Genomic DNA, 16,980 nt, shown 5'->3' on the forward strand with positions numbered 1-16,980 from the left:
TAACCCTCCACCCCAAAGAGCACGGATAGCAAATTAAGATAAAACACGAGAAAGTGCTGTTAGACCTCAGTGTAGGATTCAGACACAGACTGTGGTTAAGTACAAGCTTCTCCCAGAAAGTAGAGAAATTACTTTTACTTCAGTGCTTTTTCTTTATTTCTGCAGCACAGTGCACAGCTCACCTTGAAGCAGAGTCATTAGCCATGGCTCTGTTCACCCTGTGCTAATTTCTGGTCTCTGGAGGACTCCTTGCACTGACCTAGCATCGGGGCGCACATCTGTGCAAGCCCAACCACCCGCAGCGAACAGAAAGCAGCATGCCTTAAACCACACGATTCAGTAGCGCACAGCAAAATGACATCACAGCATATCACATCAAGACACCTTTGTTTCCTCAACACAAACAATGTAGTATTTGTAGCAGACAGCACAGGACTGTGTGCAGCCTTATGCCTCTTACACAAGCATAAGATCTACATACCTCTGCTGCCACCATGTTGTCTGTCACACGCACCTGAAGGAACAAATACGCTATATTTTGGGATTACAGGGACACATACGATTAGGTGAGTCAAAAAAACTGCAAGGGAAGTTTGATAATAATGATTTATTTATTTATTTTACTAGAATCAGTCATACTTGTCAGAAGGTACCTTCTTTTAACAGCTAAGAATCACTTTTCAAATAAAGTGTTCTTGCAAGGCATTAAAATAATCTCATTCTCACCAAACACTGAGTATTTGCCAACACTGCAGGAGCACATCAAGGGCGTGGAGCTCTTGTAGTAACCTCTCTCTGTCCTGGCCTGACACCCAATTTACTTAAAATGAAAAATTCCCTCATCCTATGCTAACACCCACTTTTTGAGCTCACCAGGTAATTGGAGAAGTAGGTATTTGTGTGCTGTGTCTGTAAGTCTGACCTTCACAAACAGTAACTCCTGTAGTATTCTGCCTGCTGCTAGTTACAGGCTGTGCTTATGACACCCAAACCACAAGCTTCCCATCTCCTGCCCCTCTTCAATCCCTGCTGCTCAAAGCTGTAGAAGTTTTCTACAAAGAGTTACCGGAGCCAGCACGCTCAGCTGGCCCTCAGGGCTACCTCTGGTGGTGAGCAGGTAATTGAATTATCAGGCACACCTTTCCTTTCATGGGCTCTCTTCCTACTTGTTTGTGTAGAGGCTTTGGGAGGATAAAGGTGAGTATGTACCGGAGTTATGTGAAGGAAAAGAACAGTGCTAAAAGGAATGTAACATGAGAGTTCAAGAAAAGTTTTGTCTTGTTTGGAGTTTTATGAATAATTTATGCTGTAGGGGGAGAGGCTGCCAGTGACTGAAGCTGAGGGGTGAGTCCTGCAGTGTCCAGGTGAACAACTGCAGAGCTGGAGCAAGTCTGGATATGCAGAGAGGAAACCTGTAAAACTGTGTCCAGCTGAGGGGATCTGCTGATGAAGAGGACCTGCTCTACAGGGGCAGGAGAAACTGTCCAGAGTTAATACATCCTGCCCTTCATGCCAGGTGAAGCTCAGTGGTGCTGAGCACATGTTAACAGTGCCTCCTGCAGTGCCCACGCAGCTTTTCTATTTTGATATGTGTTTAGGTACAGAAAGTCCTTGTAAAGCTGCTTTGTTTTCAGGACAGGACTTTGCTTAGAGCCCCGGTGTACTTTTTCGTTCCCCCTTTGAATCCTAGTGGTATTGTTTCTGCTCTTAGCAAATATTGAAGAAATTGTCAGAATTCATAGGAACCTGTTACTGATTCACATGCAGATTCCAGTTCATCCTTCCAGAAAAGCCTCTGTGACAGGTAGCTCATTTAAGCTTTACAGCATGCATATCACTTTTCTTGCCCCAATTCCATGATCAAATACTGTTGCAAGCTGAGGTCAATAGGAATTTTTCTGATGCAAAGTTCCCAAGGGCCTTATAATCAGGCTCCCAGAACTACTTCTGAACACGTTGACCTAAGCTGTTGCCAACAGCTTTCATGGAAAACTAACTTCTCCAGATGGGGCCAAGGATCTAACTATGTGCTCCAAAAAGCTACAGGGAAGCTGGCTGCCAAAATCAAGCATGCATACGCAGAGATAACAAGTACTGTAACACTATTTACTACTCATATTCCAGTGCTTCTATTCCTTTTGTCGGCCTTTTGTCCGCAAAATACAGCATTTTTTGAAACTTTTTTTTTCTTATTTTCAGATTTCTATGACAGAAAAAAAAAAAAAACTTCCACTAACCATGACTGCTCTTTTTGTAAGGTAAAAAAAATGGTATCAGAGGCCATGCCACATTCCTTCCCAGATCCACACTATTGCAACACATTGTGTAACTAGTTTGTCCGATACCAAGACTGACTCATAAGGGCAAGAAAAATTGGAAGACAGGTGTACGCTTGCAGTTCTTGTCCCATTTCCCTGATAATTAAAAATATGACAGAAGAAAACATTGACTCGGTGATGTGCAGGTCATTTTCTGGCACATGGGTTTGATACATGTATTTGCTTAATGCAGAAAGCAGCACAGTTCCTTTATTTCGGATGTGGAGACTATGTGGACTAGGACCTAAAGGTAAAGTAGTTTGCCTTTTCTTTCATGAGTAAATATTTTGAACTGTGAAGAGACATACGTGTAGAAGAAGCATAGGATGATGTGAAGAGTTACAGCAAAGAAATGCTGTGAAGTTAAACGGTGTAGAGATCAAAGTCACACCAGACCAAAGAGAGAGGCAAGAAATGTGGATATTCAACACAAAATGACTTGAGAGCCCTTAGTGAGATGTGGCCAAAAAGGGGGGAGATGATTGATGCAAGTTTCAGGGGAGAGGTTTTCAGCAGGTAGAGTTATTCTAATCACCCCGTACAAAACTCCAGCGAGACCTCACCTGGAACAATATACAGCAGCAACCATCTGCGTTCAACAAAGGTGAATTCACACTAGGAGGAGGCAGAGGAGAGCTCCTGGGATGATGAACACAGTGGAGTGCCTTGGAGGACACTCTCAGATCAGCAGGGCTACTGAAGAGAAAGACCTAGGTTTCCCCAGAGAGCAGAAGGCTTCCTGGGACAAGGGCAGTGAGGTCTGGAGCTGCTTTCTAACTAGAAGAGCACAGACAAGTCACTGAGACGGTTTTGAGGTGGGACTTGAAGGAGCCACACAGCACAGTAGGCTGAATGTGGTAGAATATTTGTTCCTAAGTGAACAGTGTCCTTTCAATTCCCTTTCCCAGAGTCTCGGTGCCTTTCACCTCCAATAGACCAAAGGCTGCACCATGTGTTTAAATAGAAAAGCAAGTTTCACAGCCAGATCCAGGCTGCGTGTGCATTGAACTCTATATACTAAGAGGAAGCAGGCTACAACGGTGTAGATTTGGGGTTTGTGTTATTGTAGTAAATTCTCTCACACACATAATTATTCTTGTGCTTTCATTCTTGGCGTTTCTGGGGTCCTCTGGCAGGTGGCCCAGACACAGTTGTAAGGTACTCGGGTAAGTCTCAGATAACCAGCTGCTGGAAGCCAGGAGCGCTGAGGACTGTTCTGATCTCTGAGGACACCTTTGGCAGAGTAAAACACTCAGTACGCCCTCCTACTGTGAGATGAACAAAATCCTAACTCTGCCAGGATTTTGTTGTTGACTGCGTTATACTTTATCATATCAAGGAAGGGACAAAATTCAGCTTGTGAGGGAGAATGGCATTTCTCTCAAAGCTGCACTGAATTTCTGGTTTTGATCAAGGATTGCTGTGAACTGCCAGTTCTGTGCACCAAGGGTAGACACAGTGGCTTGAGAGAAGAGCTCAGTCCACCACTGGTCTGGATGAAAGAACTTCTATTTACTTTCCTAATCAGAAATAGCTCAGTATTCTCACAGATCTCGGGGCATAATGCAAATGTAGAGCATGCCTCATATTTCATAAACTCACTAAGGACTTACTCAATTATTAATTAAAATCTCATTTGATTATAATTCTATCACATGCTGGAGTAAGCATCCAGTTTCATTGCTAACAGTAAATTTAGACTCCCAAGGCACTGCCATTTAAATCAAAACAATTAGTCCAAAGAAAGAAAACTTTATCATTACTTATGGCATACGTTACAATTCAGATGAGATTAACTAACTTTGTTTCTAATCTCTTTAACAATATTATATGATGAAACATGCTTGCTGTGTTAATTACTGTTTGTTAAAGCTATTCACTCAGAGTACACCTTTGGTGTAGTTGCAGTGAATTTGATGCATCGTTTGGCCAGTGCAGATTTCATTTTTTTCCATTCTGGCTTAATGCAACTAAAATGATGATTTTGTAGTTAGTACCTGTACGGTGAGCCTCATGCTCCTATTTATGTCAGAAACAGCTCATACCTTCAAAGAATTAGCGAATGAGATATGCTAATTTCTATATGGCTGCAATTAGGTGCCAGATACCCAGTGTGTCTGTTTCTCATGTAGGCCCGCGGAACTGCAAGCATCAAAGGGAAGTTGCATGAGAACAAAGCAGCCCCCTTGGATCTCACTTGCTTGATTCCTTATGTGCACTTCATTTCTGCAGCTTCTGCACGTAGGAAGCGCCCAGCTCTGCTGCTATCCTGCTCCATGTGGCCCCAGCACAAGCAGCACCGTGCTCTCCACACCAGAATGCAATGCCCTGCTGGACACGGTCATGCCAGTGAGGGGGTCAAAGGAGAGCCTTCTAACTTTCAGCCTTTATTGATTCATGATCCCGCAGAAATTTCTCTACCCATGTGTTAAGTGTTGGTAAGTAAGCTATCTGGACTAGACCCAATGAGTTTAAATTAGCATTTCCCCACAATACAAACGCTTACTGCTTTTTATATTTTTGCAGTGAGTTATTTCTGCACACTCTCTGGATGGATGGAGAGGACTTGAAAATGTGGAAAATATGTAATACTCCTCCAAATACCCTGCAGATTTTAACAGCCTGCTCATGAACCAACTCCATTTTACTGCTGGTGCCCACAATGGAAAGCAGAGTGCCAGCTCCTGGCAGCCCAAGCCCAACCCCTCACAAAAGTGCCACTGTTGAAGCCCAGAGAATCACTCTATGAGGACCACAGTCAGAATAAAAGCACCATCCTTGGACCTCAACACTCGCAGCAATGCTATGTATTGAAAGCAGAACATAGGTTTTCACTGCACAGACCCCAGGAAGCTTTTCAAAGTCCATGCAGACCTGGGGAGTAGATTTTTAGATCCATTAAATGATAGGCTTAATTTCTTGGTTCACTTTTCCAACATCCTTAAAAGTAGGCTAGCCTACAGAGATCCACGGGCCATTTGAGGAAAACTGCTCAGCTAGAAGGAAAGAGGAGGTGGAGTGTGGGAACTGCAAAGTAAGGGTCACTGTCAGTTTGTCGCTGAAGCAGCACAAGCCAGCAGGGATCTGAGATACCCAGCTCGTACTAAGTTCCTATTAGGTACCATTTTACTACTTCAAGAAGCCGTGTGTTAGTTACATAGCAAAGTCCCACTTGCAGACAGGATGGTTCCCCTGGCAGTGCTCCAGCAGGGCTCAGCACACCAACACCCCTGCACCCTCTGCAGCAAAGCAGCTTCCAGGGGAGCTTTCTCTTGAAGCTCTTCTGTGATGCCATGCATGCGTGATCTGTTAATGCTGCTCTCTGCTCTCCTACTCGTATGTAGTATACCTTGCAGCTCACTGAAATAACACCCAAAATTATTTTTATTGTCAATAAAAATGCCTTTAACGTTTTTGAAGGGTTCTGTATTGCCAGTCCTGAACTCAGTGAACTCCCAGGACAGATGCTGTGCAGGCAAACAAAGGAAAGCTTTCTTCAGGCCGTCTTACAAACAAAGCACCTGAACATTGCCTTGGAGGGGTGCAAACATTTCCTCTGTGTTATCTCAGAAAAGACTGCTGATAAGAAATACCAGAACTGCCTACACCAATTACACCTTTAGGAAATGGGCTGAAATAAACTTACTCCGCATGTCAGAATAACCATCAGACCCTAAACCCATTCAGTCACTAACAGTTATCAATATTGTTTGATTGAATACTATATAGCAGATTATTCAGCTTTACTAGCACAGTCTTTTAAAATATTCGTGGGGTTTTATATGTTCCACAGAACAAATATTTTGAAACAGTGCAAATCTGAGTGGGGGGTTTGAGAGGGTCTAAATTAGCAATGTTTTTGTGTGCCCATGGGTTTCTTCCCAGGACGAGCACACTTGTAGTGACACTAGGAAAGCCCCCGATGCCACAGAGCAATGTTTTGGGGCAGATGAGTAAAGTGACATATTCTCTCACAGTGGGGGAGGCAGCTAGATTGTTTGCTCTAATGGATATTTCTGGCAATTTTACTATGTTAAGTTATGGCACAACATTCCCTACAGTCTCATGTTGGTTCTTCCACTTATTTAAAGCTCTCACATGTGGGATAAGAAGAAAGAGCCTCTGCAGCTTTTTCTGACTGCATTAGGCCACAAGATTATTGTTAGATTGGGGAATGCTTACAGGGGGACAATGGAGCTTTTACGGCAAACAGGTAACTGGCATGCTCCGAAGCAGAACAGTGTATCTACACATTCCTTGTCCTTAGGTAGGTTGTGAGATTTTTCTGCTTGACACCTAACAATGCTAGCATTTGGGGTACAGCTGCAAAAATACCTGTTTCTGCTAAGGCTCATTACATCACTTATAGCTGCTACAGCATAACTTGCGGCTGCTGTTCCTAATTTGGGATGTAATGCATCTTCTGTGCTGGCCCTTTACAGAGGAAGATAGAACACACTTTTCCCTCTTTTTCTCTGCAAAAAGCAACAGTCAGAGTTCACACATTGCCTACACTGTGCTGAGAAAGCAGAATTACGATATAGTGAGACTGGTGGAGGACAGACAGCCCTGCCTGATGCCCAGCTGAGACTGGAGTCCATGCAGCCGAGGAGTTGATTACATGAAGACGGATGTGTGCCCCTTTTCCTTGAGCCCTGCTGGCCTGGGGTTTAGTCAGTCCCCAGGATATGCTACAGAGATTCAGGTGTGCTCAAAGGATGCCCACACCCCACCAAAGGCCACACAGCAGCTACCCTCGACACTCTGCAAATATCTAGATAAAATTTTCCCCAAAATAAGTACCACCAGCACATTTACATCCATGCAGCTTAGAACCGAATAGGAAAAGCCATACATATGCAAATGGTTATGCATAATTGTCTAAAGTTCTTAAGAGAGTGCATGGAAAATAGACATGGAAATTTCACAGATTTTCAGCATGACTCAGGGGGCATCCAAACAGTAAATGTGACTCATGGGCTGCGTAGGCACGTATAGGTATGTGGGTAGACTTCTGGAAGCCATATGGTTTCCTGCAGGAGCTGAATATCAGCACAAGTGGTGGTAGGGAGAAGAAATGTGACGTTTTATCACATAACGAGCTATTTGAGCACTGCCTATCCAAGAATTACTAATGGAGTGGAGCCTGGTGAGGGCTGGCTTCCATCAGCACTGCAGAATAACAAGGCTCTTCTAAAGAGTAGAATCTATTTACAGGAAACTCTTTGGAGCACAATGAAATTTAAGGGGGTGAGAGGCAATTATATTCCAAAATAATTTGTTTTTGTTGAAACTGGTTTTCGAAGAACTCTCTATAGGAGGCCACAGTCTGGCAGAAAAGGGACATCATGTGGGACCCTGGCAATACTTGGGCTTTGTGAAAGCAGCTGGAAGCAATTTCATCTGAAGTCTAATAATGTTTAGAAGTGAACAGCCAAGCTTGGATCCCAAACAAGGCACCTACCTCACAGATGCCAAAGGAGCGGTACCTGCTTAACCCAGCCTAAGTGTGTCACAAAATACTGTAATTAAATGCTGAGGATAGCACAGTTAGAGTTCCTCTGCTTTTGGGGGACGTGAGAATTTTGCCAATAAATATCTGTAGGTGAAGTAATACCCTTCTGTCACTGCTGCTCTTGCATTATAGCAGGCTCACTGAAAGAGAAGAGACAACCGTCTTGATCTAACAATGCAAGAGAAAAAACAGCATGACAGAAATAAAACACCAGTCCCTGAGCTGTCAGAACATCTACACCGATTTGGGAGCAGGCAGGAAGACAGCACAGGGAGAGAAGGTTACAAAAGGTCTTCAAAAGCAGTGATGAGCCATATAAGTTTACTTCCAAAAACCATCCAGAAAGCATGGACGCAGAGAGATGTTGGAGCCACCCTGAGTTCCATGTGTGCAAGCGCCCCTGAAATCAGGCAATGCCCCAAAGAGCACTGCCTCCTGGCTGCCCTTCTCAGGCACATCACAGCCATCCTCAGTTACCCACCAGCTGAGCCAGCTTATATCCAGGACACGTGCAAAAATAGAGCAGATCCCAGCGATGGGTGAAGTGAGTACGGACTGTGGTGTGGATCCTACATCCAGCCCACTTGTGGCTGATGCACTTCACGTTTCATTCTTGACCTAGCAAGATGAAGTCTTTAGAGAGGAATGAAGCATACTAAACAGGCAAGCCCTGTAATCCTTACATAGGTTTTAGATGTTAATCTTTCTCCACTTCTGTATGTGATGCTTGACTAAATCAGCGATTTAATTAATTAATTTAAATTTAAGGCAATAAAGATATCTCCATAAGAGCCTGGCATAACCGATGATGAAATAAACATGATCTAATTACATCTCACTGATATTACAATTATCTGCACAAGCAGCTGGCTGACCAGCTGGGTCCCTGCCTCCATCACAGGGGCTGTGCTGAGCCCTGCTGCAGGGTGGCACGATGCCATCACAGCAGGCCTGGAGCTCCTTCCTCGTGGGGGGTGAAAGCATCCTTGATTCAACACGGAGCTAGTGAGGGGTTCACTGCAGCAGCACAGCCCAGGAGGGGCACGATCAGAGGGGGAGAAGGGGCATCAGAACTTTTAAAGAAGAAAACTTGATGCAGATGTAGCAATTTTTGGACAAAAAGGTCCTGAATAGAGGCTCAGGCCCAGGGAGTATTCTAAACGCTCTTTCTCCCATCACAAGGAAAAGTGAGAGAAGTGCCAGGCTGGGGAGCAAGCTGGGATCCTCCCCGGGTTCCCAGTGGGATCTGCAGAGTTCAGGTTTACCTGCACCCCCGGTACCAGGAACGGCCCTCGGCTGCACACAGGGCTGGCAGGGAGGGTTCCTGCAGGCCCCTGTTAACTCTGGGCTCTTCCCTTCCTGGCTCCCAGCTCATGATTTCGGATAGAGCCCTGCTGACACCAGCAGCCCTGCTTCTGTACAGAAAACACAGTGAGTGCGTCTGTGCAAGGCATGGCAGCTATGGCTCTCTGCTGTGCGAAAGGGATCAGAAGCGCCTGTGATGTGGGCTGAAGATTTCTCTTGCAACCTCTGTGGTGAGTTAATTGTTGCTGATTACAAACCCAGTGCAATCTCATTAATTTGCAACACAGAACAGCAGCCGTTCCACAGAGCAGCCCTGCATCCAGCTCCTCAAGCATACAATTCTCACATCACTTAACAGCATGGCAGGAGGCTGTTTAGGAAACACATAGCATGTAGATCTGGTGAGGGCCAAAAGTGATCGAGCAGCAGATTATACCTACCTGATTAATACAGCACGTGGTGTCACACACTGTCACCTCTGATGCAGTAGCAGCTGGCAGCCTGCTCTTGTGATGACCGGGGCTCTGCTACGGTGCCTTGCTCTGCTGCCCTCCTTCTGTGCTCCCTGGTGCCTGCCCCCGAGCCAGCTGAGCCCTGGGCTTCTTGCCCCCTGCTCGTGCCACAGTCCTGGCCCTGTGTGCTGCCGGGACAGGCTGCCTGAGGCAAGGCCACCCGAGTCAAGGCCAAGGCAAGGCCGAGGCAAGGCCGCCCGACCCAAGTCACCCTGACCATCAGCAGAGCTGCACGTGGGGCTCTGCAGGAACAAGTGACTGTGGTCTGGGCACAGTGCCCTGAGCTGGCCGCAAGGTCGAGGTGGGGGTTAGCTGGGTAGAAAAGTTGCTGGGCTTTCTGCAGAACAAAACCACTGCAGAGCAGCCCTTTATGAGACACCCACGGAAATTCTTCATGGTCTCTCACCTAGAGCCTCCTTCAGCCCAGCCACAAGGAGACAGAAGGGGTGTGGGATGAGGCCAGCCTCCACCGAAGAAAGAGGCAGGTGGCACACGTTGTCTGTATGCGGCACCTTGGGCCCACTCAGGCAAGCTCTACAGGACACTTTGACACCATCTCCTCAATAAAGTAGTTTTGTGTTTCTAAGAGAATAACAACCACTTCCGTACAAGGTACTTATTTTTTTGTCCTAATGCAGTACCAAACAATTACTTTATATAACATGTAAGAATGGGGATTGCAACAAATCTGTGTTTTACATTATTTTCCTTCCTTTCAAATGTCATGATGTTGCACACGCAGCTCTGCGGTGTGCCTGCCTTCTCACTAAGCTTTTATTTCTTCTTCCCTGAGGAATGGGAGCAAGAGCAGATCTACTGAGCTGAAGATTTCTGTGTGGCTGTCCCTGATGGATGATGGTGACATAAGCTGGCTGTCTTGGGGATTTCACGTAAGCTGAAGCTTGGAAGGCTGAGCTACACAGAAGAAGCGTCAAAGCACACCCAGGAGCCCAAAATAGGATGGAAAAGTAGGCACATGGACTGAGGTGGCTCAGAAGCACTAGATCTGGACAGCAGATTAAATATAAATTGCTGTGAATGTGGGGTTAGTCCAAACCAGCTCCAGCAAGACAAGGGTGAGATATCCTGCAGCACGCTGCAGGCACAGAGCAGAGTGCTCATAACTAAAAACAAAGCCTGTTAATATTGCCCCATTCCTCCCTGCAACTAAAGCAAGACACTCCAAAACAAAAACTAGTTCAGTTAAAAGCTGTCAGTACCAAAACGCTGGGGGAAGGGGCAAGTGGAAAAATGAGTTTTGAAGTACCAAAAGGCAGGCAACAGAGATCAGAAGGGAAAGAGAAGACAAGCAGGTACGCAGGGTCCCAGTGCAGCCTGAGAGGGCTGGCTGTCTCCTTCAATGCTGAGAATCTCAGACATAACACTGAGCATCCCACAGCGCTGAAGGGATCTGGGGTGGCCTCAAGGTCTGAACAAGGCTTGCTCAGACCACTTGGAAATCATAGTGCAGATTAAACCCGCTATACTCATGCTAGCATTACTGCACCCAGCAGCTGAAGTGTATGGCTACAGAGCCCCCTTTAGGAATCACCAGCCTGGGCATGGGGAGGCACGCAGACTGAGAGACCTTTCTTTCTTGTGCATCCCTCAAAACAAATGACTAGTTCCCCCTTTCTTGTGGTGAGGTAATTCTGCGAACAAAGAAGCAACCCACTATGCCTTCCTAGGTCACGTTCAGAAAAATCATACCCAGGGTGTTTGAAATAAAAACACCTGTAAATGAAAGTTCATAGCTTGGACTTGCTAACGTACCACCACATAGCACGACTTTAGGGCAAGATCACGCAGGTGTGCTGCGCAGACGTGCGTGCAGAGGGCATGGATGTGATCAGCGAAGTGCAGTCGTTACATTCAAGGATGACTTGCAGCTTTCGGGAAGGGGAAGTGCTTATCCTCCCTGACTAGCTGTGTGCGAACAGGGATGAGAAATGCTGTCACTTCACTGCTAAATCCAAAACAACACATTCACCTTTAATCTACTGCATTTTAAAAAGCATTAGTCAGACTAGGCACATGACGCTGGTTACCCCAGAAGGAGCAGTAAGTAAAGCTTAGAGTCTCCTAAGCAGTTTAGAGGCTATACGCTGTGCTTGAGTGCCTCCTCTAAGTAAAGTAAAAACCCACAAAGTCCTTCATCTCTGGCACCCTTGGGAGTGGCAGACCTGCTCAGCGGCCACGCAAGCAGCTGACGCAGGTCGCGAGGCCAGTGCCTGCAGCCCAGCACAGAGGAGCAGCCCGCTGCCCACACAGCAGAGCAAGTGTCCCTGCAGCGGGGTCCCACCACCACCACCACGGCACGTTCATGTCCTCCCTGCTGCGTGTTCTCTATTAGCATGTGATGGATCGCCGGCCTCCAGGACTACTTGGCCGGCCTTATCCTGTGCACCGCAGTCACACTGGACTCCGTGGCTCAGTGTCCCTGGGATCAAGGATGTTTTTATCTGGATGAGATCCTGCGTAACTAGGCAGAAATACGTGGTCATGAAAGCACAGGAGTGAAAATAAGCCTAATAGGAACTGGGGGAGCATTCCCAGCAAGGAATCAGCTCCTGCCCAGTGCCTCTGTTGGGGATGGCTGGACACAATTCCCTCTGCAGACCAGCGTTATTCATATGTAAATCAAAAGCTGGTTCAAAGACTTCTGTTGCATTCTTGATTCCCCCTGACTCTGGCTTTCAGTTTTCCCCATTATGCCAACAGCTTAGTCAGAAGTCTTTTAAATCACTGGAAACATCTCAATTATATAATTAACTAGAATGCGAATATCTGCAAACTGCAACAAGGGGAAGACTTCAGCAGCCCAAGTCTGCAGTTATGGTGGCAGTTACATACCATTAATTTTTAGCTAAGGCTAATAAATAGATAGGAAGCGGAAACCAAGCATGGTTCTGTCTGCCCATTCCTCCAAGGACACGGTAGCCACAAACGTTGCGTTGTGCTATGCACCCACATGCACCCCATAGCCATGTGGGGAGGCTTGGATCCCCTCTGTTAAGGGGAGGGGTTGCACAGGAAGTGGTTTCTGCATCCTTAGAGGCAACTTGGCAAGTGCCAAAAATGCTTTGTTCCCTGGCCCAGGCTTTGCAGGAGTGCCCCATCACCTGATCCGCGTGAATAAGCCTTTTCCTACTTAAGCTTCACTCTCAGCTGATGGACCATGAACTGCTGAGCACTAAATGAAAGGGCAGCACTGGCAGATGCAGGAGAGCGAAGGAGTTAAGCAGTCACCAGCCAAGGGCAGCGAGCAGGAGCACAGGGGTTTATCTGCCTGGGAAGCAGAGACAAAGATGAGGGCAGACATGAAGGCAGCGGGAAGGGAATGCAAAGTGCAGAGACAGGAGGTGGCAGTGCCAGAAGATGCACGTAACCCTCGAGAGCAACATGTGGTGACAGTTGCTTCAGTAGTGCTGAAACTTGAGGAAAAAAATAAATAGATCATATATTTCTTTAATTTAGACTAAACCTGAAAGAAACGTAGGTCTGATTCTGAATTCTGAGTCTTGTATCTCATGCAGAAGGGATAAGGTGTGGCAGCACTGCAAGCCCGGGTCCCCATTTCACCAGAAGAGTAGCTGGAGCATGCAGAGACTACAAATGGAATGGGGAAAAAGGAATAAAAGCAAAGGTACCAATACATGACAGGTCAAAAAACATTTGGTTGTCACCTTTGGCAGTCCTCAGACCAATCGACACCTGGCAGTGGATATTAAACAGAAAAGTTCAGTCAGCTATATGAGAAAGAGCAAAAGGAAGGTTTTCTAACAGAAAAAATAGGGTAAATAGTTACCTCAGGATGGCCCAAGATGAGTTAACTCTTTGCCTTGTTTTTTAATAGGAAAACAATAATGGTGAATATGATTAGAAGGCAAAATAGATAAGATAAATAAATACTTTAGTAGGATTTTTTTTTCCAGCTTAGAGATGAGTGAAAAGCAGTTTCACATACTCAATTGGAGTGGACTGTCACATGAATCTGCAGAAATAGCTGAATTTAAGTATGTTTCTCAGGTCTGGGACATTACTATATGACTAGGGAAAAGCAAAATAATATCTATACTTAAGAAGGGGAGAAGTGATGATGTAAGCTTGAGGTCCAGTAGTCTAACTGCAGAAGAAAGATAGGTCTTAAAAACAAATTTTGAAAGAGTAAGAGATAATGCAAAATACAACAACATTAAATATGGACTTTGCAAAGCGAAACATTGTCAGACTTTGTTCTTTCTTCCTTTGAAAGTCAAAGGAAGCCCCTTAGAGCTCATCTCTTCGGATTTCAGTGAAACAGCTGAGGTGACATCAAAGGGTGATTAGCAAACTGACGACACTTGAGCTAAAAGACGTGTTACAAAGTAGGAAGGAACCAGCTACCAGCTACGAGGGAGGCAATGAATAACAGTGGTGATAGAGGAAGGGTGAGCCTGAAAAGGAATTAACAGCACTGGTCATTAAGGGTCTGCCACTGAGTTTCATATTTCCGCATGGGGCTGGAGCAAGAAGCGAAGGCAGCCCTTGCCACCTACCTGCAGGAGAGCTGCATCAACTCCAAGAGGCACAAAGTAGCAAACGTCTGGGTAGTTTAGGTTACAAAATTAAGACAGAGGAGACCTTACTGCCCTCTAAAATAGACCAAAACACACATTCAAGAGAGAAAACTCTTATTTCAGACACCGACAGCAGCATGGTGAGGCTGAGCAGCAGGGGCTGGCTGGGGGATGCCTGGTGAGCATCAGCAGCCCACACCCCGTCACCCATCAGGGCAGTGGGTGCGCTGGGAGCGGTGGCTGCTGAGGGAGTCGGGAGCATTTCTGGCAGCGTTAGCCACCACTGGTGTCCTGACGCATCTAGGGGCATCTAGTCGAGCTAATGACACAGATCTTGCTTCACGGTGGTCAAAGCTCTTGGCTCATAAAGTAGTAGCTTGAGTTTCCTGCCTTTCATAAAAGTCAGGAGCCCTTCAGTATCCAGCTCATTCACAGAAGATAAAATCTCTTGGCACGGGCTCTTTCCTCACTTGTAGGTTAACTTCATTGTTCAGCCTCTGCAGAGCGCATAATACATCTCACCCCGGTAATCTCCAGCAATTTTTTGACTGATGTGGTTGGATACCAGCCAGGCAACACCAGTTACGGTGTGTGGGGGGGTTCTTCATCTCTACGCTTGTTTTTCACTCTAATTTCCACAACCAGCAACGCATTGTGGGGATCGCACAAACCTACCCTGTCATTCTGCCCCTTTAACCTCTACTCCTGATCCACCACTGAAGACGTTTCCAGAGCCTTGCAGCACTGAGGAGGCGAATGGCTTGTTCATCAGGGTTGGGAGCAGCAATGAGACCCAAAGGAGTCATGGCTGGGTGCAGGAGATGGGATCAGCCACATATCAGGGAAATGCTCCCAGTAACAAGTGCCTGTAAGTGCTAAAAGTACCCGAGCCCTCTGGTTGTCCTTAGGGATCATGCAGAGCAGTGGTTACAGCCAGCATCAGGTGTGTCCTCCTGCTCTGCTAGATAATGGCACAACTCCAGTGAAGTCAGTACAGTTCAAAGAAATTAAGAAGTGCAGTTTTAATTAAAATTATAAACTAATGAACCAGGTTCCCAAGGGACGTAGTAAAATATCTGTCACTGAGCTTTCACAGCCAGGCTAATTGCATAGCCAGAAAATTAACAACCCTTCGTCTGGAACAGGCGTGGGAACCGTGCAGAGATCTCTGCACTTCCTTCAGAGACCAAACGTGTCAGCATCTTTGTCCACGCAGTCCTTTCCTCATGGCTTGCTGTGAATATTTGCCAGCTGCTCCCCATCACTATTTATCTATATACAGTCATGTAAACAGTCCACTCCCCATCCCCAAGCTGTATCTATCCCCTTTGTAGCCATCTTCTTGTCTCCATGAGTCTGCAGAGCTCACGTAAACCTGCTGCTGCCTGCTAGCAGTGTAGTGTTCTGTGTCAAGCTGCTACCTAAAAAGCCTTTTACCGTGGTTGGTTAACCTTACACAGAAGCGTGGTTACTCATGGATGTGCATTTGCAATTCACAAATACAGCACTAAACCTAAAAAGTGCAGTCCAACAGAGGGCAGAAAGAGGATTTGTCTAAACTAAGGCCATTTGGTGTGCACCCACAGGGCCCTGAGTGCCCATCTCTGCAGCACCACAGCAATACTCAAATGGGTGATTTTTTTTCATCAACTGACCTATTTCTCCTCCAGAAATTTTTGTAGGGAGGGAAGTAGTTTAGGTGAATTTACATATGAAAACTTATTTTTAATAGCTTCAAGGCCTAGCCCCACTTCTCATTTATTTGTCTGAAGAAACAGCTTAGCAAAAATCAGCGCGACTCGGCTCTGGTCTGTAGTAGGCATGAGAAGGTAAGAGGTAGAAACACAGCTGGGATCCGATTTTCTAAAAGCTTCCTACTAGAAATAAACTGAAAATGAGGACCTCAGAAACACATGCAGTAGCTTTTCTACCAGCTGAATATTTTAAAAGACAGAACAGGACCACACCAGTTCACAGTGGAAAAAGTGTTAAAGTAGCACCTTTGAAAGCCCACTTCTTCACGCGGTAATATTTGAAACATGAGGCCCACTTTCCCAGACATGGCAAAGAAAAAGGAAAACAAGAAACCACACAGCTGTTAAAGCACAGGGAGCTGAAGGAGTTCATCACCTCTGAAGAGCAGTGCTTCTGAAGACCACCAAGTGTTCTCTGGAAGCCAGCTGGAGACCAAGATAGGACGCTGCAACTTGCGCAGCCTGCCAGACAGATTTGGGTCAGCCCTTCAAGACACGGCTTCACTGCACAGCCCAGTCTAACCTGGTCTTTTTCATGCCAAAACATGATTCCCACATCCAAACATGGCTCTGTGTGACAAACGGTACTAGTACGGATTATATACCTGGATTTCTATAGCAATGTAATTTGTTGCTCATCTTTCCACCTCAGCTCAGAGGAGCTTCCTTAAAGAGCAACTGTGAGCAGTGTCCAGGCCCAGAAATGCCAGCTCTCTGCCCTGGAAGCCAGGCAGAGGACCAGCTGTTCCAGCACAGCTCTGGTACAGGACCACCAGCATCATGCTCTTGAGTTAGGTCTGACCACCCTGTATCTCCTTAAGCCTTTGCTTTGAAGATGAGGTGCATTTTCTGAATTGCTGTGGCTGGGGGAAAAAGCATGCTGGACTCTGCTGTCCTGAGCACGGAAAGGCTGCAGAAGGACCTGCTTTTAGAAGCATTCCTCTGGCACGGCTTTTCTCATGGAAAATGTCTTCATGTAATCCACAATATGGGCTTTCTTTTCTGGTTTATCTGGTC

The 16,980-nt window shown here is 46.1% G+C and overlaps 1 long non-coding RNA gene across 1 annotated transcript; it reads left to right on the forward strand.

Annotated features, from left to right (window-relative positions):
* Nucleotides 1-2,218: 2,218 nt before the first annotated feature.
* LOC136791471 (uncharacterized) lies at nucleotides 2,219-5,093 on the forward strand. The gene is made up of 3 exons (XR_010833638.1): nucleotides 2,219-2,568; nucleotides 4,551-4,756; nucleotides 4,845-5,093. It is a non-coding gene; the product is annotated as an uncharacterized lncRNA (long non-coding RNA).
* The last annotated feature ends 11,887 nt before the right edge of the window (nucleotides 5,094-16,980 follow it).

Source organism: Anser cygnoides, chromosome 9 (assembly GCF_040182565.1).
Source record: "Anser cygnoides isolate HZ-2024a breed goose chromosome 9, Taihu_goose_T2T_genome, whole genome shotgun sequence".
NCBI classification, from domain to species: domain Eukaryota; kingdom Metazoa; phylum Chordata; class Aves; order Anseriformes; family Anatidae; genus Anser; species Anser cygnoides.